General features: G+C 46.4%; 1 protein-coding gene across 5 annotated transcripts in view; it reads left to right on the forward strand.

Moving 5' to 3' along the window:
* LOC141083655 (uncharacterized) overlaps window positions 1–24,833 on the forward strand; it is a 319,881-nt gene that overhangs the window by 105,983 nt on the left and 189,065 nt on the right. For 3 of the 5 annotated variants that reach the window (XM_073568031.1, XM_073568030.1, XM_073568032.1), the window contains exon 2: window positions 6,533–6,686. The gene's annotated coding sequence lies outside the window, so the exon portion shown is untranslated. Of the gene's footprint in view, window positions 1–5,832; window positions 6,687–24,833 lie in introns of those variants that run through there. The other 2 variants (XR_012230779.1, XR_012230780.1) reach the window with 1 other exon arrangement.

A 24,833-nucleotide genomic window follows, 5' to 3' on the forward strand; every position in this document is an offset into this window, starting at 1 on the left:
GCAGGCTCCAGCACATATAGTGCTGAGAGGTGTTTTAATGGGTTGGGATTTTAGAAACGACTAGAAGAGCTGGTCAGGACTGGTTATTCCCATCCTCCAATCCGGGAGGTACAGCTGGTGTAAAAGTGCAGTTGCACTTTGCCGTAATGTTCTGTGTGTGGAGGTGGAAAGACCTTTTTGTATGCTGGTCAGGTCTGCCAGAGGTTGACAAAAACCTCTTAACTTTAATCGGGTGAACCCGCTCTGTTATCCTGTGCGAATATTATACTATGTAACTTCATGCCAATGTTATACTATGGGGTAGTAGTGAAAACAAAAAGCAAAAAACACAAATATCCTGAACTAAAAGTAAAAAATATACTGCAAATAATGCATAAAGGTAATAATAATAATAAGGGTATTTAGTAAACATAATTTTGATCAAAATAATGTACAAGCCATCCCGCCACGTCACGGCAACCCTTGTGGGACAGTCCCTACTCTAGTATTTAAAACCTTTTCACTTGTCAAGTGGCGTGAATGTGAATAAGGGTCGAGCGGCTGAACCACTTGTAACAGGTTAGGCCAGACTGGATGGCTTTCCCAGCTCAGAAAGAGGGCGGTCACACCCCTATATGCACTGAATGCACAATGAAATGAATGAAAAACAAATCTGAACTGAGAAAAGTAAGTTAATGTGTATGCACAATGTAAGTGCATATTAACACATGACCATTAACCAGTGAAAACAAAAAGCAAAAAACACAAATATCCTGAACTAAAAGTAAAAAATATACTGCCTATACTATACTAGAGTAGGGACTGTCCCACAAGGGTTGCCGTGACGTGGCGGGATGGCTTGTACATTATTTTGATCAAAATTATGTTTACTAAATACTATTATTATTATTATTATTATTATTATTATTATTACCTTTATGCATTATTTGCAGTATATTTTTTAGTTTTAGTTCAGGATATTTGTGTTTTTTGCTTTTTGTTTTCTCTGATTAATGGTCATGTGTTAATATGCACTTACATTGTGCATACACATTAACTTACTTTTCTCAGTTCAGATTTGTTTTTTATTGTTTTTTATGGGGTAGTAGTGCAGATCTGTGATTATTTTCTCATAAACAAATCTGCATGAGAAAACCATCTGTCTTGATACCAGTGCTGGGTGACCGACACTGCTGGGGTTAATGTTCTGACCTCAGTGCAGACTCTCATCTGCACACCTGGGACCTATTATGGTGGCCTCTCATTGGTCCTGGGGAGGCTTCTTATAGCCTCAGGAAGCTCCCATCCCCCGTCAGTTATACTTTCGCCCTTGGCATTGTGTGGTGACTAGAGTTGAGCGATACCGTCCGATACTTCAAAGTATCGTATCGGATGGTATCGGCCGATCTTTAAAAAAAGTATCGGTATCGCCGATTCCGATACCGGAAGTCCCATTCAAGTCTATGGGACTTCCGGTATCGGAATAAGAAAAACCCTTTCCTGCCCTTGTACAGCCTCTCTGGGGTCTGTACGGGCCTTTCGGGGGGCTGTGCCGGCCTGCCAGGGGGTCTGTGCAGGCTCCGGTGGTCTGTGCCGGCCTGCCGGTGGTCTGTGCAGGCTCCGGGGGGCTGTGCCGGCCTGCCGGGGGGCTGTGCCGGCCTGCCGGGGGGCTGTGCCGGCCTGCCGGTGGTCTGTGCAGGCTCCGGGGGTCTGTGCAGGCATCGTCCGATGGGACTACAAGTCCCATCGGGCGATGCCTGCTACCATGACAGTGATTGACACATTAGCCAATGATGGGACAGTAGTAGTCCCATCATCCGGCTAATGTGTTAAATGTAAAAAAAAAAAAAAAAAAATTACATGCTACATACATACAACATGCATACTACATACATGCTACATTCATACTACATACTACATACATACTACATTCATACTACATGCAACATACATACTACATATATACTACATGCATGCTACATACATACTGCATGCTACATACATACCACATATATACTACATACATACTACATGCATGCTACATGCATGCTACATGCTACATACATAACACATATATACTACATGCATGCTACATACATACTACATGCTACATACTACATATATACTACATGCATGCTACATACTACATGCTACATACATACTACATATATACTACATGCATGCTACATACATACTGCATGCTACATGCATGCTACATACATACTACATACATACTACATGCTACATACATACTACATATATACTACATACATACTACATACATACTACATGCATGCTACATGCATGCTACATACATACCACATACATAACACATATATACTACATGCATGCTACATACATACTACATGCTACATACATACTACATGCATGCTACATACATACTACATGCTACATACATACTACATATATACTACATGCATGCTACATACATACTACATGCTACATACATACTACATATATACTACATGCATGCTACATACATACTACATGCTACATACATACTACATATATACTACATGCATGCTACATACATACTGCATGCTACATGCATGCTACATACATACTACATACATACATACTACATGCTACATACATACCACATGTATACTACATACATACAATACATTCATACAATACATACATAGACATACAGTACATATAACATAGAGTAACATACTTACCAATACTTGTCACATTGTTCCCCGAAGCCATTGTCTTTCCGGAATAAATATTAACATAACAAACCACAAAAATACTCACCCACGATCCGAAGCAGTCCACGAGTGTGTCCCACGACGATCTTGGGTAGAGAACGGCAGCATCAGATGATGCTGCCGTTCTCTACGGGCTGCAGGAATCCAATGACGGAAGGTAGGTATCCTTCCGCACTGTATTCCTCCGCCACTTAAAAAAAAAAAAAGTCCCTAGTCTCACTTTATGCCATTGCTGTGTGGGAAATTCCCACGCAGCAATGGCATAAAGTGAGACTAGGGACTTTTTTTTTTTAAGTGGCGGAGGAATACAGTGCGGAAGGATACCTACCTTCCGTCATTGGATTCCTGCAGCCCGTAGAGAACGGCAGCATCATCTGATGCTGCAGTTCTCTACCCAAGATCGTCGTGGGACACACTCGTGGACTGCTTCGGATCGTGGGTGAGTATTTTTGTGGTTTGTTATGTTAATATTTATTCCGGAAAGACAATGGCTTCGGGGAACAATGTGACAAGTATTGGTAAGTATGTTACTCTATGTTATATGTACTGTATGTCTATGTATGTATTGTATGAATGTATTGTATGTATGTAGTATATATGTGGTATGTATGTAGCATGTAGTATGTATGTAGTATGTATGTAGCATGCATGTAGCATGTAGTATGTATGTAGCATGCATGTAGTATATATGTAGTATGTATGTAGCATGCATGTAGTATATATGTAGCATGTATGTAGTATGTATGTGGTATGTATGTAGCATGTAGTATGTATGTAGCATGCATGTAGTATATATGTAGTATGTATGTAGCATGTAGTATGTATGTAGTATGTATGTGGTATGTATGTAGCATGTAGTATGTATGTAGCATGCATGTAGTATATATGTAGTATGTAGTATGTATGTAGTATGTATGTGGTATGTATGTAGCATGTAGTATGTATGTAGCATGCATGTAGTATATATGTAGCATGTAGTATGTATGTAGTATGTATGTGGTATGTATGTAGCATGTAGTATGTATGTAGCATGCATGTAGCATGCATGTAGTATGTATGTAGCATGCATGTAGTATGTATGTAGCATGCATGTAGTATGTATGTAGTATGTATGTAGCATGCAGTATGTATGTAGCATGTATGTAGTATGTATGTAGTATATATGTAGTATGTATGTAGCATGTAGTATGTATGTAGCATGCATGTAGTATATATGTAGTATGTATGTAGCATGCATGTAGTATGTATGTAGTATGTATGTAGTATGTATGTAGCATGCAGTATGTATGTAGTATGTATGTAGTATATATGTAGTATGTATGTAGCATGCATGTAGTATGTATGTAGCATGTAGTATGTATGTAGCATGCATGTAGTATGTATGTAGCATGTATGTAGTATGTATGTAGTATATATGTAGTATGTATGTAGCATGTAGTATGTATGTAGCATGCATGTAGTATGTATGTAGTATTTTTTTTTTTTTTTTTTTAACATTTAACACATTAGCCGGATGATGGGACTACTACTGTCCCATCATTGGCTAATGTGTCAATCACTGTCATGGTAGCAGGCATCGCCCGATGGGACTTGTAGTCCCATCGGACGATGCTTGCACAGACCCCCGGACATCAGCACAGCCCCCCGGCAGGCCGGCACAGCCCCCCGGCAGGCCGGTACAGACCCCCACAGGGTGCACAGACCACCGGCAGGCCGGCACAGCCCCCCGGCAGGCCGGCAGAGACCCCGGGCAGTCCACACAGCCCCCCGGCAGGCCGGCACAGCCCCCCGGCAGGCCGGCAGAGACCCCCGGAAGGCCCGAAATGACGGCGCATCATGATGCGCACACACCGCGCATCATGATGACGTCAGGCCGTCAATCAACTGAACTTCCGATTCCGATGCCGAATTCCGATATTGAAAAAATATCGGAAGTCGGTATCGGAATTCCGATACAGCAAGTATCGGCCGATACCCGATACTTGCGGTATCGGAATGCTCAACACTAGTGGTGACCCCTGAGTGTGTTAGTGCTGTGTTCTGGTTGCACGATTCTCTGTGTATGACTCGGTCTGTTCTCTGGATTTTGATTTGGATTCTGCCTGGTACCTTCTACGTCTGTTTGGTTTTGATCTCTGCTTGGCCCTGACTATCCGTTGTGTCTCATCCCTGGTACTGTACTGATATCTTGTGTATGACCTTCGGCTTGTCTGACCTCCTGTCTGTTTATCCCTCCTGTATCTCGCTTGCCTGTACTGTGCATGACCCCTGCTTTGCCCGACTTTGAGTTTTCTACCTTCTTTGAAAGCAGCATGCTAAGCCCCGCCCCCTTGCAGTCACATGACCATTCACATGACCGTAGGTCCTGTGCCGGCTTGCTAAACTTCTATATTCAGGTCCTGTGCATCTTTATTTTCTGGCTGTTCTTGTCCCCAGGGGTCTCTACGGTGCGGGTGAGTCCCTGCTTAGCGGAGGCTGCACGCCGGCGCTGTCAGGACACTGACACCATCTCAGCATGCTGCCAGTGCATCCGAGAATTGGATCGCACGCACCCATACAAGTTTAGAACAGAAGAGCTGTGCTGTCTGTGAAGGAGGTGACACTAACAAGACCAGGAGGAGAACCTGTAATACTTGTATATTAATAAGTGCAGCAAAATCCTGTCCACAACAAATTTCTTGAAATAAAGATAAAAAAGACCAACCTTTTAAGTCAAATAGAAGTAATGGCGAATTTAGGTCAGTGAAGGTAGATATGCAAAAACTATTAGTGCCGTCCTCTCACCTGTGGGACCAGGACATCAGCTGAAACCCTATTGCAACCATTTACAAAGAAGTGTATGGCAATTATGTAGACAGCAAAGCCTTAGGGCCCCGTCACACATAACGACTCACCAGCGATCCCGACAACGATATGAACTTGTCAGGATCGCTGGTGTGTCTCTACATGATCTCTGGTGAGCCGCCAAACAGGCAGCTTCACCAGCGATCAGCACCAGTGACGCCAAGTGGGCGCATCACTGTGTACGCTAGTTACCAGTGCGCTGATGCAGGGAGCTGGTAACTAAGGTACACATCGGGTTTCTAAGCAGCGCGCGTCACTTAGAAACCCGATGTGTACCTTGGTTACTAGCTCCTTGCACCAGCGCGCTGGTAACTAAGGTACACATCGAGTTTCTAAGCACCGCGCATGGCTTAGAAACCCTGCGTTTACCTTAGTTACCAGCGCGCTGATCGCTGGTCTCCCACCTGTCACACGCAGCGATGTGTGCTGGCCAGCGGCAGACCAGCGATCAAAAAAATGTCCTGGCCATTCCAGAACGATCAGCGATACCCAGCAGGGGGCCGATCGCTGGTCAGTGTCACACACAGCAATCTCGCTGGTGAGATCGCTGTTGCGCCGCAAAACTTGTGACTCAGCAGCTAGTGAGATCGCTATGTGTGATGGGGGCATTAGACTCACTTATGGATTTTAGATAAGAATCATGCTCTTTATTTCTTAAGTAGGATCACTAAATAACCTTCATGGACCATGATACATGGATGTCTAGATTCAGCCTAAATGAATTTTTCCCCAAATTTTTTTCAATTTTTTTATATCACAATCACAATCTGTAAAAAAATGAAATCATGCAATTTTCACATTTGATTTTGGAGCTGTTTAGACTCATGTTCACGTTAGAAGATTTTACAGTAGTCTCATTATCCTCACAGACAGGATAACAATGGCAGGTAACTCCTCTTTATTATATAATAGATGAGACATGACCTACTATTCAGGTGATGTTACAGCTGACCGTGCTCCTTCTCCCTTCACAGTGACCTTTGGACATGCTCATTAGATGCTACAATACAAACGTGATTCTACAGGATCTACAGGACTTCAGCCTAGGGGACCATGGTTCCAGTTGGTGGACTACAGAGCTGCTCCACTACCCAACACTGAACACACGAATCCACTTAGATAACCCAGGTAAGGATACTCAGGTCACCTGGCCACATACCTCACGGTGCTTGGTCAGCTTCCTAAGCTCGCCGCTACTTCCTCTCTGTGGGTGCCCACCAAAAGCAAGGTGGTACTGGGTGAAATAGTCGTTCCTGTTTGCCTTGAAGTCGCAGAGGTTCTAATCCCTGGCAAGTCAGTGGAAGGGCGAGACTCTGTCACTTGCACCATCTTTTGTCCTTGTTGGGAATGTAGTATATGCTGTTAACTGTTTGTAACCCAAAAAAGTCTTACTGGAATGTGGTAGCCTCACTTTGTGTTGTCAGAGTAGTGTTCTGCCCATAAGGAAGGAGCATGGACATTCAGTGGCATGAGCCCCGGCCCGTACGGTCCTTATAGAGAGCATCCACTGTGACCCTCGAGTCTCCACACATGGTACTCATTAGATGCCAAATTCAATGCGTCCATAGGGAGTGATTTATGCAGTTTCCCAATAATAGTTAAGAGCAAAAACTGCTGAGAAATTCTTTATTTCCTGTGAGTTGCACCGCCTCGCACCATGTCAGTGTAAACCCTTCCCGCCCATGTGTTTTCATTAAAACATAATCTAAATAAGAAAACTTCAATTAAATCAGTTGTTGATCGTAAATTTACAGGCAACAGAAAGGAAATAAAGTGGGTGTTTACCATTTAATCAAGGTTAAAGACACTTTTGGAAATGAGACATGATTACACAGGCGATGATAGCACACTATTAGGTATTTGAGAATGTTTGTACTCTTGTGGTTGAGGGTTATTGTGTGGGTGAAAATGGCAGGTTTTCTTGTACAATTAAGCAATTAATTTAGGCTTGTGTGCAGGAATATAGGCCTGTCGGAAAAAAAGTGAAATGTAGGTGTGCCTATGGGGAAGTTTCAATTAGCTAAACATGGGCCCAAGTAAAAAAAAAAAGGAAATGAAAGAAAACTGTTTTTACAGTGTGCTTGCAACCCCAGAGTTCTACAGATCTGTGGAAAAAAAAGGTTAAATCACTAAATAGAAATAGTACCATAGAAAATTCCTAAATTCCGAGAATGAAAACTTAGGGTCAATCAAAATGCAGCAGGCGGGTCTGACATGCAGAAATCTGCACCAATTCTTCTATGTGTGGACTGACCCTAACAATGTCTAAATCAATGTCGGAAATTGAAGCTCCTTGGAACCTTTTTAGTGATAGTGTCAAACACTGGAAAAAACTGTCATACTGTGTGCATAAATACATAGTCAATAGAATACACATACTGTATACATGTATGTACACATAAACAAAATATATGTATCAAGATTCACACTAAGGACAGACACGATGTTCAATAAAAAATTATATTGTGGTACCATGTTAGGCAGAAAAATCAATGTAAATACTTTTATGGCCAAAAATGACAGAAGTATCTTATGAGTGATACCTTATTATTGGCTAACCAGAAGAATTATGTTTGCAGCTTTCAGAGCACAGATACTCCTTCTTCAGGCAGGTTTACAAATGAATTAATAAGACAAGAGCACAACATTTAGGAGATATTACAACAGGACATTTGTGCGTAGGGTGGATGGGGAGATGCCTCCTAAAGATAAGCCAAGGAAATCAAATTAAGGTTTTTGTTACAAATGGAGAGGTGGTGGTAGTGATAGCTTAGTGATCTGGAGTCAGTGTGGTTGAGGTGTAAACTGTATCCATGTAGTAAATCATAAATCTAGGTGTTAAATAGAGCCCCATTATCCTTTTTTGTTTATTTTTGTTTAATCCCTTAATGACCCACCGATATGCATGAAAACAACATCTGCTAAGAGACCTTATTCCCTTAGGGCCCCGTCACACATAGCAACTTACCAGCGATCCCGACAATGATATCACCTTGTCAGGATCGCTGGTGAGTCGCTATGTGATCGCTGGTGATCAAACAGGCAGCTTCACCAGCGATCAGGACCAGCGATACGCGGATAACAAACGACGCATGTCACTTAGTTAACGGCAGTGTATCTTAGTTACCAGCATGCTGATGCAGGGAGCTGGTAACCAAGGTACACATCGGGTTTCTAAGGGGCGCGCAGCACTTAGAAACCCGATGTGTACCTTAGTTACCAGCTCCTGCTCGCTGGTCGCTGGTCTCCCGCCTGTCACACGCAGCGATGCATGCTGACCAGCGGGAGACCAGCGACCCCAAAAATGTCCAGATATTTCAACAGCGATCAGCGATACCCATCAGGGGGGCCGGTCGCTGATCGTTGTCACACACAGCGATCTCGCTGGTGAGATCGCTGTTGCATCACAAAAGTAGTGACTCAGCAGCGATCTCACTAGCGAGATCGCTGTGTTTGACGGGGGCTTTAGGGTACCGTTACACTAAGCTACGCTCCAGCGATCCCGACAACGATACAACCTGGTAAGGATCGCTGGTGCGTTGCTACATGGTCGCTAGTAAGCTGTCAAACAGGCAGATCTATTCAACGATGCAGCAATGATACGGCGATCCGTATAACGACCTCGGCAGTCGTTTGGACCTTGTCACACAGCAGCTATTCTGACGACTCACGCCTGCGTCCCTGAGTTCTGCGTCGCCAACAAGGTCGCTCGTCGTTGTTATGGTGTCAAATACAGCGATGCATGCTGGCCAGCGGGACGCCAACGACATTCGAGCACAATCAGCGATATCCAGCAGGAGAACCGGTCGCCGCTATGTGTCACACGTAGCGAGATCGCTGGCGAGGTCACAGTTGCGTCACAAAATCGGTGAAGTTTCAGCGATCTTGCTAATGATCTTGTTATGTGAGACGGGGCCTTTAGAATCGAGTTGGAAGGGACCACCAGGGTCATCGTGTCCAACCCCCTGCTCAATGCTCACTAACCAATCTCAGACCTTGTCGGGAATAAGGTAAAGGCACCCCCAAGAGTCCACAAATCTCAGGCGTCTCAGCTACCAAAGGTAGCTGATAACCTGTAGAACATGATCAGGGATGGATAAGTGAGATCCAGTGTAAAAATAATTTCTCTCTCCTCTGATATGATATAACATGTTGCAATTGACAGCGGCATTTAAGAGGTTCCCAAACTGATTGGGGTCGATACCACAGCATGTCAGCTGTCATGTACAGATGTCACCTGCAGTATTTTAACCCACAGGGAGCGCTATTCACTTATACTGCCATCTCCAAATGACGATGAGGAATAAAACTTTTATGGCCGCTGTTTTAATGTTTATCATCAGTCGTTAAGGGGTTGAGTTAAATTACCACAATGAGTTTTTGGTTAGAATTTGATAATGCGTATTTTTGCTGTCCAAATACTGTAACTGTATAGTCTTACTGTTCCAGCAAAGTGGATGAGATTTATTGCAATCTCATGCCCACTGGCTTTTTTTACACTGCAACACTCCGTAAACTGACCTGCTGTGCATGTTTGAAATCTGCAACATGTCAATTTCCCTGTGGATACCATGAGCTTCTGTTTTGCATCTGGGTTCAAAACCTTGAGCCTGTGCTTTGAAGGTGTTTTCTCTGTCCACCGAGCCAGAAAAGTTACACATTTTCTCCCCGTATTTAGATTCTGTTATCCTTGCTTCAGTCTTTTTAGAGTAACAGATGTTTTCATTTACTCACTTGTCTGCCCTATCAACTTTCAGATCCAGCTTTATATAATTTCACCCTGCTGGTATTTCCTGCTGGTGATATTCTCATTTGGATGTCCAGCCATACTGCTGTAGTTTAAGTCAGTCAGTGAAAGACCAGTTAGGGTTTATCTCTTTGCTGTTTATGTTCTATACCCAGCACCTATCTTCTGTTTTTTTTTAGGAAATAGGTGGTATATTTTATAACAGTATGTACTTAATTCTTTATTTTGTATTTCATGTTTTTTTTTTACTCACTCTGGGATCTCTTACAATTTCAGCACACTTTCCCATCTGTAGGTAATTAACACTCTGCATTGCCCATCGGTTCTTTAGGAGGAATGTGAAGCGCTCGATGGCTTTTCAGGCAGCATAGTTCTGAATTACCATCTTCTAATCTACTGTTAGGGCTATCTCAGTTCTCGCAGGAACCACTCGGGATTTCTATAAAGAGATTTCTATAAGTCTCAATTTTCCAGAACTATAAGACGCTGCATTATTTGTTGCAGCAAAACTACGCAGTGTCAGAAACTTATCAAAAACATATTGCATGAATTTAATATGACTGTCAATATGAGAAATAGGATCTGGTTGAACATGGCATAAAGCAACATGCAAAGGAATAACTCCTATTTCTCTATGCAGTAGCAACGCATGGGAAATGCATGGGTATGTTTTTTGGCTAATGATGTGGCACATGTATAACAGGCTGCAAATATTAATATCCATACACATGAAAAGCTCGACACCTCACCTGTCATGGATCACTGTGTTTTGGTTAATGAAACTTGTGTTTTCTATCTTTTCTTGTCATTGGATCTTATTTATTACATGCATTTAGCTGATGTATCAGGAAGGTGTATGTGATAGTTTGAAAAAGGTGCGAAACTCAGAGATAGAGAAAAAATAAGGGCTATTAACACCCTTATGGCCACAGGCTCCTCTGACAGATGACGCTACATATATCAGCACTGGGAGAGTTAGGTGGAGTGTCAGGATTGAATCAGACACCAGTATGGGAATCAATATGCTGTATACTTCAACTACGTTTGCAAAAATACGGCCAAACCAGATCAAAGCCTATTCTTGTGTTATTAGAAAGTTTATATGCATTTGACCTATAAAATCTTAATTTGTGCTCAATATGCATTGAAATTTACACGTTGCAGTTTTAAGGTCTCAGTCGGACATCCGTTTTTCATGTGCTAGGTCTAGCCATGTCTTTCTCGGATAGAACATATACAATTAAAGTTTATTTAGTTATTCACATATCCTTGTTATTTTGCGGACCCTGTGCTCGCAAAAATATCACAGGGATAAGTCTATTTTTGACAGTAGTCACAGAATCTAGGTCACCCATACGAGTCTACGAGGCCATGAAAATCACAGGCAGCACATGGACAATATTAGTGTGCGGTCTATTTGCGGTTCGTGATTAACATTGCAATTGTATCAAAGGCACTGATTGTATTCACCTGACGGCACTAAAAATAGCTGCCACAAACAGACTTAGCACTAGCTACTCCGTTTTCAAGATCCCAGGGGTTGCCCTAGCCTTCACTTTTTAACCTCTATACAGGAATCCAAACTTAATAGGAACCCCTAAGCTGGGACCCCCCGGAGTCAGCTGCTGTTCTGTGGTGCGATCCAAAGGCAAGAACAATTGCCACACAAAGTCTTTGCAAGAGGTCACTTTACGACTAAAATTAGAAACCAAGCGGATTATCAATTTTCAAGCAGAGGTCAGAATACAGGGTAAAACAGGACAACACAACAGGAGCACAGAACATACCTATAGACCAGTGACGTCAATGCTCATCATCGTCGTTGGGTCACGCTGAGCACAGCACTACTTGACGACTCTGATGAGTGTCGTAGTCACTACCTGCCACCTGTGAATAGGAATTTTACTGCTATTCATAGATTCCGGAGACAGATTCGAGGAAAGTGGTCTACATCGGACTTGCGTGGCAATATTTTTGGTAATAAATTAGTGAACGAAGGAGTGTCTATTGTTTTAATTTCTGTCGTTCATGTCTCTCAGGTATCATTTTCTGGACTACATCGGATTTGTTGGATTAATTCGGACCTGCTTGGAATTTTCAATAAATTGGTGAAGGCGGGATGGAGTTGGGGAGACTTTATTCAAATAATTTTTTTTTCTGTGTGTGCTTTTATTTTTTATTCCCTGGTTAGTAATGGGTGTGTCTGATATTACTAACCACAGGGGTTGATGGCAGCTGTAATTTTTTGACAAATCACAGCTGTCATCAACCCCAAGTACCATTAACCTGATTACCAACACATCATGGCTATCGGGAAGAACTTGTCAAAGTGCCAGAATTGACGCATCTAATGTGATGAGCCAATTCTGGGGGTCACTGCAAGCTTGTATTTTTAGGCTGATAAAGGCCCAATAATCAGGGACCTTCCTAACCTGACAATATAAGTCTGCAGCTGTCTGTCTTACCTTGGCTGGTTATTAAAGATAAGGGGGACCCACTTCATTTATTTATGTATTTTTTTATCAAAAGCACCTGTGTAAGCGCACTTTCAACACATGTGCTGAACTGGTGTGGTACTCGCAGGTACGCAGGATGCAGTGACGAGACAGAGACGGAGCAAGCTTAAATTCAACCTTTTATATGAATAGGATGAATAACTGGCAAGCTAACAATTGTTTTCCATGCAGGGAATTAAACAACAATACACATGAATAACTCGATATATACTACCCGGCAACTATATGACCTCGATATGGCCAACTACGAGTCCAGAGATTATTATCAACTATCAACGGAGTGTCACTTATCCTGCTCTGACGTCCTGCAGAGTTGTTGTCCGGGAGGTGTCCGTTCGGCGTCTCAGCTGCTGGGCCCAGCCGAAAAGGAGGAGCTGATGCAGGCTTCTGGCGTTCCTACGCCCAGGTGTAGAGGGGGCACAACAGGCCCCAGGAGAGTCCCACAGCGTAGGACCTCCTGGCAGAGACAATATGGTGGCGGTCGTGGGCCTGAATGTATAGGCCGCAGCCGCGGGCTGGAACGGGGCAGTGGCCGCAGCGAGGTGCAGCCTCCGGGTGCAGCCACAGTGCGGACCAGGGCAGAGGCGGCCGCGGATGGCAGCGCACAGGCCGCAGCCGCGGGATGGAGTGGGGCAGCGGCGACCGCGGGCGGCAGCGAGCAAGCCGCAACCGTAGGCTGAGTCGGGCAGTGGCAGTCGCGGGTGGCAGCGTTCAGGCCGCGGTGGGGGGCAACGGCAGTCGCGGGTCTCGGTGTCTGGAGCGCAACCGCGGGCGTCCAGTCGATGTCACTTTGCTGTGCTGCTCGGTGCTGTCCACTCCCTGATACCGGTGAGCCCCCGTCTAATCTCCCTGGCAGGTGCTGACTCCTTCCGGCTCTCTGGCGCCACCTAGGCTTCCTGCTCTTTCTCTCCTGCTTCGTCGAGTGCCCCCGCTGGTGTTCTGTGTTCCTTTTATAACTGCTCCGCCCCCACTCCTTCTTGAACTGTCTCTGGTCCGTCCTATAATTATGTCCCCTGAAAATAGTTCCCCTAGGAACCTTGGTGACAGCCCCCTTGGTTCCAGCCTGGTTACAGAGCAGAAACTCTCCCCCCTACACTCCCCCAACCTATTTGCTCGCCAGTCCTCGGGTGAGGGCTTGGGGGGGCTTGTATTTGTCTTTTGATGCTGAAGTCTTTTCTGCCACACAAACTGATCCTACTCATAGTGCTCGGGGGGTTTTCCGGCTGTAGACCGCTCAGAGCGTCGCGGTCCGATTGTGGTGGAGTCTTCTAGGGTGGTGGAAGGTGGTTGGGTGACCGGGGCCATAAGGATATTGGCCCTAGAAGTGTCCGCTTGTACTATCGGAAGGTCGTCCTCGTCGTCATCATTCCATATAACGGGCGGAGGCTCTGGGGCCTGAGGAGAGGTCTCGGGCTGCTCGGCGTCTGTGGATATACAGGGTCGCAGCATATTGCGATGCACTGTTCGGGTGGGGTGATCCCCCTCTCTTTCAGATTGTATCTCATACACTGGCCCATCTAGACTTATCCGTTGCAGTACTCGGTAGGGATTCTCTTCCCAGCGGAGCCCCAATTTGTTTTGGGGGTGCTTGTCTCGTACGAGTACGCGATCCCTGGTCTGGAATTCGGCGGGTTGGGACGGGGCCTTCCCTGGATGTTCCAGGTCCTGAAGTTTTGTTTGGACTTGTCGGTGCAGGGTTTGCAGACGATACCGGTGATTTTGGACCCATGAGGAGACTCCTGCCCATGATAGCTCCTCCTCTGGGTCCAACTCCACCTCGGTGATTCCCTTGCCTTCTCGGCAGAGAAGTAGCAAAAACGGAATGTAGCCAGTGACTCAGTGTACCCTGTTGTTGTATACCCAGACCAGTTCGGGGATGTACTCGGGCCATCGGGTCTTTCGGTCGTCTTCCAGGGTGTGTAACATTTGAATTAAGGTCTGGTTAAATCGCTCGCAGGCCCCGTTGCCCTGCGGATGATATGGAGTGGTTCGGAATTTGTCGATGCCGTATAGACAATGTAGTTCCTCCATTACTTTCCCCAAGAAGCAGACACCTTGGTCGGAATGAATTTGTTGGGGGCAGCCATATACTTGAATAAAGTTCTTACGGCTGATTCCGCTGTTTGATCCTGGGTTCGGGTCACCATAGCAAATTTGGTAAAATGGTCCACCTTGACCAGACAGTGCTCGTACCCCTGGTGAGCCGGACCGATGGTTAAATAGTCTATCATCAGTAGTTCGAGGGGTGCTGTTGTTACTATCGTTTGTACAGGAGCCCATTGCTCAGGTGGTTTAGCTAGCTCACACAGGCGGCATGCACGGCAAACTCCTTCCACTTCTGCTTCTAATCGGGGATAGTAGGCCATCTGTTGTAGCCACTGAAAAGTATTTTGTGCCCCAAAATGAGCCCCGTTTTCGTGAGCCTCACGAGCAAGTTCAGTGAGCTGGGCCTCTGTCACCATACCTGCCATGTTACGGTTGGTTCTGTGCGTAGTACTGTCTTTTGGTACAATAATCCACCTTTGATTATCAGTTTCTCCCACTAGCGTAGAAGTAGCAATGTGTCTCTAGACAGCTTCTTTCTTTGGGCGTCATTGGGCAGCTGTCTTGTGGCTACCCATCGACGTAGAGGACTGATTTCTCCATCTTCTTGTTGCAGTCGGATCCACTCATCCTAGGACTGTTCTAAGATGCCGCTGGTGGGTCCCGTATGGGACTGTTGTCATTTTACCGCCATGATTTCGGTGGGGCCTAGGGAAAGCGGCATTTCTTCCCCTTCCAGCTCTTAATTTCGGCTCCGGCCGGGAATCGCACATCGAATTCAGGAGAGGGCATCGGCGTGTACATTCTCCGCTCCCCTTTTGTAAATGATTTTGTACTTGAACTTGGCCATTTGAGCCACCCACCATTGTTCGAAGGCCCCCAGATTGGCATTTTCGAGGTGGGCCAGCGGGTTGTTGTCGGTTCGTACCATCACCTCAGAGCCTGCTAGGTACTCCGCGAACCGCTTCATCATGGCCAACACTACAGCGAGAAGTTCAAGCTTAAAGGAGCTGTAATTGTCAGGATTGCGTTCAGAGTCGCGAAGTGATTGGCTTCCGTAGGCCCAGCCGTCCTGCACTTGGGACAACACAGCTCCCAGCCCGTGCAGGCTCCCATCGGTGTGCAGGATGAACGGTTGTGAGAAATCCACGTAGGCTAACACTGTGGCTTCTGAGAGTGCGGCCTTGAGGTCTCCGAAAGCTTCTTCCTGTGGTTCACGCCATTGAACCTTCCAGCTATTGGCTCCAGCAGGGGTTCCTTTCAGCAGGTCTTGCAGGGCTCGGGCTCGGCGGGCAAAGTTTTTTTTACGAAGCAACGGTAATATCCGGCCAGCCCCAGAAAGGCCTGCACATTTTTTACCATCTCAGGAGTAGGCCACTCCTTTATTACAGCGACCTTCTCCATGGACGGTCTCACGCCCTTGACGGAAATGATGTGTCCCAGATATTCGATTTGCATGCGGAACAGGTGGCGTTTCTGGGGCTTTACCTTCAACCCGTACTTTTGCAGCCGACCGAGCACCTGCCCCAAACGTTGCAAGTGATCCTCAAACGTGGCGGCGTAGGAGATGATGTCGTCCAGGTATATCAAGTTGGCCTCGAAGTTGAGGTCACCCAGACACTGCTCCATTAATGGCTGGAAGGTCCCGGGGGCGTTGGCCAGCCCGAACGGCATACTATTAAATTCGAACAGTCCCATAGGTAAGATGAAGGCGGTTTTGGCACGATCTTCTTCCGACATTGGCACCTGCCAGTATCTGCTGGCCAAGTCCAGGGTAGAAAAGTACGTCATCTTTTCCAGGGCTGACAGGGACTCCTTGATATGGGGAAGCGGATATGAGTCTTACAAGCATTTAGCTTCCGGTAGTCCACGCAGAACCGTAGCGTGCCGTATTTCTTCTGCACCAGCACGATGGGGGCTGCCCAGGGACTTTGGCTTTCCCAGATAACTCCCTTTTGCAGCATTTGGCCCAGCGGAGTCTTCACTTCTTAAATAATTGCAGAGGGATCTGCCAATATCGTTCTCTGATGGGGGCCATTCCTTCCGTGGGGATGCCGTGTATGATAGCTGTGGTGCACCCGAAGTCGTCTTCGTGGCTGGCGAATGCCTCTCAGTAATCGCACAGAAGAGCTTCTACCTAGTGTATTTAGGTCGGCCATAGTCTGAAGAGTTCCGCTCGCATCTTCTCCAAAATTGCTCGCCCTTCCTGCTCAGGCGGCGACCCTGCGGTCTGGATGGAGCCTACAGTTACAGCCCAGGGGTCCCTCATACTCACCCCCAGCTGTAACGCCAGGGTCGGGAGCACCTCTTTCAGTGGTTTCACCAGTTTTGCCATTTCGGTGCGGGGTTTTAGGATGATGTCTTGATCCTCCAGATTGACACAATGTACGAGAGCTGTTCCCTTCCACATGGAAGTATAAATGATTTTACATTATTAATAGCATGTTTTTCTGTCGATACATTTTTCTCTTCTTAAGTCATGTTTTTATGAAGTTTCTTAGTTGTCTGTTAAATTTTTTGTACTTGGTCTTAAACGTGTATTCATTGCAAGTACCTTACACTTGAGTTTTTCAAGCCGAAACTATTACAGGGAATGTTTTCTTTTTTGAGTTTTTGAGGCACTTTTTGTTTTCCTGAAGCATTTCCCTGTAGTCTTTTGATTGCACAGTGCCCTTAGTCTGGAGCGGATTCCATCAGAATCTCTTCAAAAAAGTAAAGTGAACATTTTTTTTCACCAAAAGTTTAAAAAAATATTTCCAGGAAAAAAAATACTCCAAAAATATAAACCTATGTCCACATGGAATACTCCACCTCCATCCTGCCTGAAAATACATTAATCACTTTGCACGTTTTTCTTATGGCCCTTCTTTTAACCATTTCAACGTTCAGCAACCGTGAAATTGTGAAAACAAAACTGGACAGGTCTCTGATATTTGTGAAAAAGGATAGCACTTGTTCAAGAAAATCGGATGAGTGAACAAGCTGTAAGTCAAAGAAAAGAGACACTGTTGTCTGCAAAAACAATAGCAATACCACAATACCACCAGTGAAATCACAAGCATTTTTCTAAAGCAGTTTCACCTAGGAAACGTTAACGCTAATGCTACTCATTTTTTGGATTGCGTTATGCGATCACAGTAGCGCTTCATCTGCGCTAGCAGTGACGGACCCTCGGACGCTGCAAACCGCGTCCGAGGTCCGTCACAACATAACCGCACATCGCTAATGCATGCCGATTATGACATGCGTTAGCGATGCGCTACATTATGGCAGTCTATGGCAGCGTTAACGGATGCGTTACATCGCGTTAATGCCGCTTTGTAACACAATCCGTTAAACGGACTGCCATAGCGCTATGTGAACCTAGCCTTAACCATGCCGTGTTCACATACCCAAAGGGTTTGTGCACTGTTTTTTGAGGAGTTTTTGGTGTACAAACTGAGCAATATCTCCTCAAAAATGCAAAACTGCTTAAAAACTTGGATTTTCTGCTCAGTTTCCCCTCCAAAATCTCAGCAAATAGACTTAGTGTGCACCCTGAAGGTATGTACACACAGGGTCTTTATGAGGTGGTTTCTGCCAAAATTCTGGTGAAAAAGTACTGCAAAAGCGCTCCATAAAAAATATATAATGCATAGCATTATTCACAGGTTATTTTCACATGTCATCATTTAGAAGCTGACACAGTTGCCCAGGCTCGGAGTGGCCCATCGGAGAACCGGAGGAGTTTCCGGTGGGTCCAGGCACTGACACCTGCTGGCATACTGGCCAGCAGGTGCTTAGGGCCCCCACTGCTCCAAGGGCCCCCAAGTCAGTGGCTATGGGGCCCCTGAGTCAAGCGGACCCACCCTGTGCCAGCTAGCAGCAGCGGAAGACAGGATCCTGTCCCCACTGCTAAAGCGAAATGAATATTCACGCCTATAGGTGTGAAGAGGCGTGTATACTAGAGTTGAGCGACTTTTGGTTTTTTAGGGTCGCGTTTCGTTTCGTGAAACCCGACTTTTCCAAAAGTCGGGTCGAGCAAGATCGTCCGATTATAGGGAAAGGTTGGGGTCGTCCCGAAACACGAAACCCAATGTAAGTCAATGGGGAATAAAAGTCGGCAGTGAGAGGAGGACAGGAAACACACCTACAGTGCCCATTTGAATGCCAAAAGCATCAATTCTTCTTACTTAAGCTTGTCAACCTTAATTAACTTCATAATACAAGTTACGCACTGAAAAATGGGGGTTATTTGGCTAAAGTTGTGGGGGGGGAGGGCTGGCTGCAGGTTTTCATGTGCCCTGGGCGAAAGAGCGCCCCTTTAACACATACCACAACTCATCATGCTCCGATACGGCAGATAAATAGCGGTATAGTACAATGAAAAATACCTCACTTTTTACATCTCATGACGAGGCCCATCTATTTCTCCATACAGAATCATTGGTCCCATATAATGTTTGAAACAGTATATGATGAGCTCCACATAATGCTACAGTATATGTTGGTCCCCATGGATGAAGCTCCACTGTGTTATGGGCCCAAATAATGCTCCAAACATAATGGGCCCCATTTCTAATGCTCTAGTGTATAATGGGCCCTGTAAATGCTGCTCCAGTGTCTGATGTCCACCTTTGGAATGTTCCAGTGTATGGTGGGCCCCATCTATCATTCTCCAGAGTATAGTGCTCCCCAAAAATTGCTGTCCCAACATTGAAAACAATCAAATAAGTCTCCTCGCTAGGGAATCCCTGTACTTGTCTGGACAGGTGCTGTAGCTTGCTTAACAGCTCGCCAGTCGTTCTCACGCCCAGTATGGATTGCACAAAGGTTAGAAAGGGTACCGTATCCCTGGATAACATGTATGGATAGCGTACACATTCAAAATATATGTCTCAGGAGGCAGGCTCAGACGGTGTCAGGCCCAGTATGGATTGCACGTGATTGCACAAAGGTTAGAAAGGGTACCGTATCCCTGGATAACATGTATGGATAGCGTACACATTCAAAATATATGTCTCAGGAGGCAGGCTCAGAAGGTGTTAGGCCCAGTATGGATTGCACGTGATTGCACAAAGGTTAGAAAGGGTACCGTATCCCTGGATAACATGTATGGATAGCGTACACATTCAAAATATATGTCTCAGGAGGCAGGCTCAGACGGTGTCATGCCCAGTATGGATTGCACGTGATTGCACAAAGGTTAGAAAGGGTACCGTATCCCTGGATAACATGTATGGATAGCGTACACATTCAAAATATATGTCTCAGGAGGCAGGCTCAGACGGTGTCAGGCACAGTATGGATTGCACGTGATTGCACAAAGGTTAGAAAGGGTACCGTATCCCCGGATAACATGTATGGATAGCGTACACATTCAAAATATATGTCTCAGGAGGCAGGCTCAGACGGTGTTAGGCCCAGTATGGATTGCACGTGATTGCACAAAGGTTAGAAAGGGTACCGTATCCCCGGATAACATGTATGGATAGCGTACACATTCAAAATATATGTCTCAGGAGGCAGGCTCAGACGGTGTTAGGCCCAGTATGGATTGCACGTGATTGCACAAAGGTTAGAAAGGGTACCGTATCCCCGGATAACATGTATGGATAGCGTACACATTCAAAATATATGTCTCAGGAGGCAGGCTCAGACGGTGTTAGGCCCAGTATGGATTGCACGTGATTGCACAAAGGTTAGAAAGGGTACCGTATCCCTGGATAACATGTATGGATAGCGTACACATTCAAAATATATGTCTCAGGAGGCAGGCTCAGACGGTGTCAGGCACAGTATGGATTGCACGTGATTGCACAAAGGTTAGAAAGGGTACCGTATCCCCGGATAACATGTATGGATAGCGTACACATTCAAAATATATGTCTCAGGAGGCAGGCTCAGACGGTGTCAGGCACAGTATGGATTTGACGGCCCAGATTACACAGCGGAGGAGCAGGGAGAGGTAAAGATTGCAAATGCTGGGGCCCTGCCCAAGCAAGGGGGGCCCACTCGTGGGCGTCGGTACTGGCACTGGGCCCCTCATAGTACAGCGGTGTGTCTGACGGCGGGTGTGCACCACCACCGTCAGAGACACTTGATTGCACTATGAGGGACCCTGTGCCAGTGCCCGCGCCCAAGAGTCGGCCTACCCACCTGTCCAGGGCAACGGCACTAGGTGGTGACCCCGGCCATGGGGGGGAGGGAGTTTTAGAAAGTGGCATATGTTGATGTTGGACATTCAGCTGATGCAAAAGGCGAAATAGGTGAAGTACCAGGAAGAGGTGGACCAAAGCAAGCCATTTTTCTGTCACCCTATGTGTCATCAGGGGAAGGTGGGACAAAATCCTTGGAAACCCATGCGTGGTTCATTTTAATGAAGGTTAGATCATCCACATTTTGGGTTGACAGACGGGTCCTTTTTTCTGTCAGGATTGATCCAGCTGCACTGAAGACTCTTTCCGATAGCACACTTGCAGCTGGGCAAGCGAGCTCCTGTAAGGCATATTGGGCCAATTCAGGCCAGGTGTCCAGTTTAGCAGCCCAATAGTCAAAGGGGAATGACCTGTGTGGGAGAACATCGATATGGGAGGAAAAGTAGTTTGTAACCATAGTTGACAACTGCTGTCTCCTGTCACTTTCCATCGATGCAGTATTACCAGTTGTGTGAGCGGTATTTGAAAAATCAGTCCACAACATTGTCATGAAACCCCTGTCTCCAACGCCACTTCTGCTGTGTGCACCACGAACACCTCTGCCAAGCTGCCCCCGGCCCGTACGGCTCGTGTGAGAACCATCACCGCTGCTGTGTGCTGGGCATGCCTCAAGCAACCGATTTACCAGAGTTGCTTGTTTATTAGCCAATATTAGGTCAAGGTTCTCCTGTGGCATGATGTTTTGTAATTTGCCTTTATAGCGTGGATCCAGGATGCTGGCCAACCAGTAGTCGTCATCGTTCATCATTTTGGCAATGCGGGGGTCCCTTTTTAGGATCCGCAAGGCATAATCTGACATGTGGGCCAATGTTCCCGGTGTCAATGATGCACTGCGAGTGCTGGGTGGAGGAGCACTTTCTGGCAAATCCACATCCCTCCAGTCACGCACAAACCCTGTACCAGTCCTTGCCACGCCAACATTTTCACTTGCCCCACGAGATGCATCCTCCTCCCCTAAGTAATCATCCCCATCATCCTCCTCCTCCTCCTCTTCTTCCTCCACCTCGTCCAGGAGAGGTCCCTGAGCAGACAATGGCTGAATGTCATCAAGGATTCCCTCCTCCTCTTCCTCCTCATCAACATTGGCTGCAGACGCCTGCTCCTTAAGGTGCGTCAAAGTTTGCATGAGCAGACGCATAAGTGGGATGCTCATGCTTAGGATGGCGTCGTCTGCGCTTACCAGCCGTGTGCATTCCTCAAAACACTGAAGGACTTTACAAAGGTCTTTCAGCTTCGACCACTGCACGCCTGTCAACTCCATGTCTGCTCTCAAAGTGCCTGGCCGTGTATCCTCCCACAAATGCATTATGGCCTGCCTCTGCTCGCACAGCCGCTCCACCATGTGCAGGGTGGAGTTCCACCTTGTTGCAATGTCGATAATGAGGCGGTGGTTGGGAAGGTGGAGCAATCGCTGCAGCTTCTGCATACGAACGGAGTGTACAGGCGACCGGCGGATGTGCGCTCACAGTCTTCGCACCTTCTGGAGCAGGGCTGTTAACTCCGGATAATTTTTGAGGAAGCACTGCACCACCAGGTTCAAGGTGTGAGCCAAGCAAGGTATGTGGCTGAGTTTTGAAAGGGCTATGGCTGCCACAAAATTACGGCCGTTATCACTAACTACCTTGCCTGCCTCAAGATGTACACTGCCCAGCCATGACTCAGTTTGTCGCTTCAAGTACTCGGCCAGCACCTCGGCGGTGTGTCTGTCGCCCAAACACATCATCTGCAACACAGCCTGCTGACGCTTTCCACTAGCTGCTCGATAGGGGGACACATCGTGTGCAACAGTGGCAGCTGCAGGTGGAGTGCTCGTACGACTGCGCTCTGTGGACGAGCTTTCACTTCTGGAGGAGGAGGAGGAGGAGGAGGAGGAGGGTCGAACGCCTACAGCCAACTGTTTCCTATACCGTGGGCTAGGCAGCACTGTCCCACCACCGCTGTCCCCTGTGGACCCTGCATCCACCACATTAACCCAGTGCGCAGTGATGGACACGTAACGGCCCTGGCCATGCCGACTGGACCATGCATCAGTTGTGAGGTGCACCTTTCCGCTCACTGACTGCTTGAGTGCATGGACAATGCGGTCTTTCACATGATGGTGGAGGGCTGGGATGGCTTTGCGAGAGAAGAAGTGGCGACTGGGTAGGTCATAGCGTGGTACTGCATAGGCCATGAGTTCGCGGAAAGCTGTGCTTTCCACCAACCGAAAGGGCATCATCTCAAACGAGATTAGTTTGGCAATGTGGGCGTTCAAACCCAGTGTACGCGGATGAAAGACTGAGTACTTTCTTGACCTACTCATAGTGTCTGGGATGGTGAGCTGGACTTGAGAGCTGCATATGGTGGAAGTAGCGGTGGACAGGGCAGACTGAGAGAGGGTTGATGATGGTGATGGAGTTGGTGTTCTTTCTGATGGCCTAGAATCAGTCTTTCGTTGATATAACAGTGGGATTCCCTGACTGCTGTGGTCTTGCAACGACACCTCAACATTTGCTGCTGTGCTAACCGGTGGGCTTACAGTGGGGGAAACAATGTAGCGTTGCTGACTACCTTCGTTGTGATCAGTTGCACATGTGGCACTTGAGGTTTGGTGTTGTGTCCACGCTTGCAAGTGCATGCTGGTTAAATGTCTAAGCATGCAACTGGTATTCAAATTTTTCAGATTTTTCCCTCGGCTAAAGGTCTTTGCGCACTTCTTACAGATAACCTTGGCCTGATCATGAGGATTTTGTTCAAAAAAGTGCCACACTGCACTCTTCCTACTTTGGCAGACATTTTGCGGCCTAGCACGCTGTGATCTTTTGACCCTCTGGACAAGCTGTCCAGCAACTCTTTTGATGTTTGGAACCTGTCTTTGGAGTGCTCCGGGCCTGCCAGATAACAGCTGTTGCGATGTCGATGTCTGCTGTGGATGATCCTCATCTGAGCTATTGGAAGCAGCACCCTCTTCCCCCAATGGATGCCAATCTGGGTCAACAACTGGGTCATCCATCACCTCCTCTTCTATGTCATGTGCACCTTTCTCTGTGTCACCGTGTATGGTGGTATAGTGTGCGGGAAGGGGCACCTGAGTCTCATCAGGGTCAAAATCTGGCTCTTTACACTGCGAGGACAATGTAGTGCTCTGAGTGAATGTACCAGCAGAATCATCCATCAGCGGCTGTGCATCAGTGCACTCCATGTCAGATTCATCTTGGCCTGGGTAATTCACCATTTGACTTGATAATCCAGGCATGGTATGTGAAAACAGCTCCATGGAGTAATCAGTAGTATGGCCTGCATCATCCTTCAATTTTGGTTGGGGTGAAGGACACAAGGAAAGGTGTGGTTCATGAACATGAGCCTCCAATGACGACTCAGTGCTTTTACTTTTTACAACTGAAGAAGAGGAGGCGATAGAGCTGGAGGCTGAGTCAGCAATGTAAGACAAAACTTTTTCCTGATGCTCTGGCTTTAAAAGCGGTTTGCCAACTCCTAGAAAACTAAGCGTTCGAGGCCTTATGTAGCCAGACGATGACGCAGGGTCAGCACCTCCTGCATTCGGTCCTATTTTGCTCTTGCCACTACCATCAGATCCACCACCAACACCATCATTACCAGCTGCCAACCCCCGCCCAATTCCACGGCCTCTTCCACCAGCCTTCCTCATTTTTGGTAGAAATGTAGACAAAATCCAACAAACTATATAGTAATGTAAAACAAGGTACAAGGTGTCTATAGGACAGGGGAGATTTAGAATTTCTGCACACACTTGTGGACAGTGGACACTTTT

The sequence above is a fragment of the Dendrobates tinctorius genome, unplaced genomic scaffold (assembly GCF_039654945.1).
Source record: "Dendrobates tinctorius isolate UK_male_01 unplaced genomic scaffold, ASM3965494v1 ptg000020l, whole genome shotgun sequence".
NCBI lineage: Eukaryota > Metazoa > Chordata > Amphibia > Anura > Dendrobatidae > Dendrobates > Dendrobates tinctorius.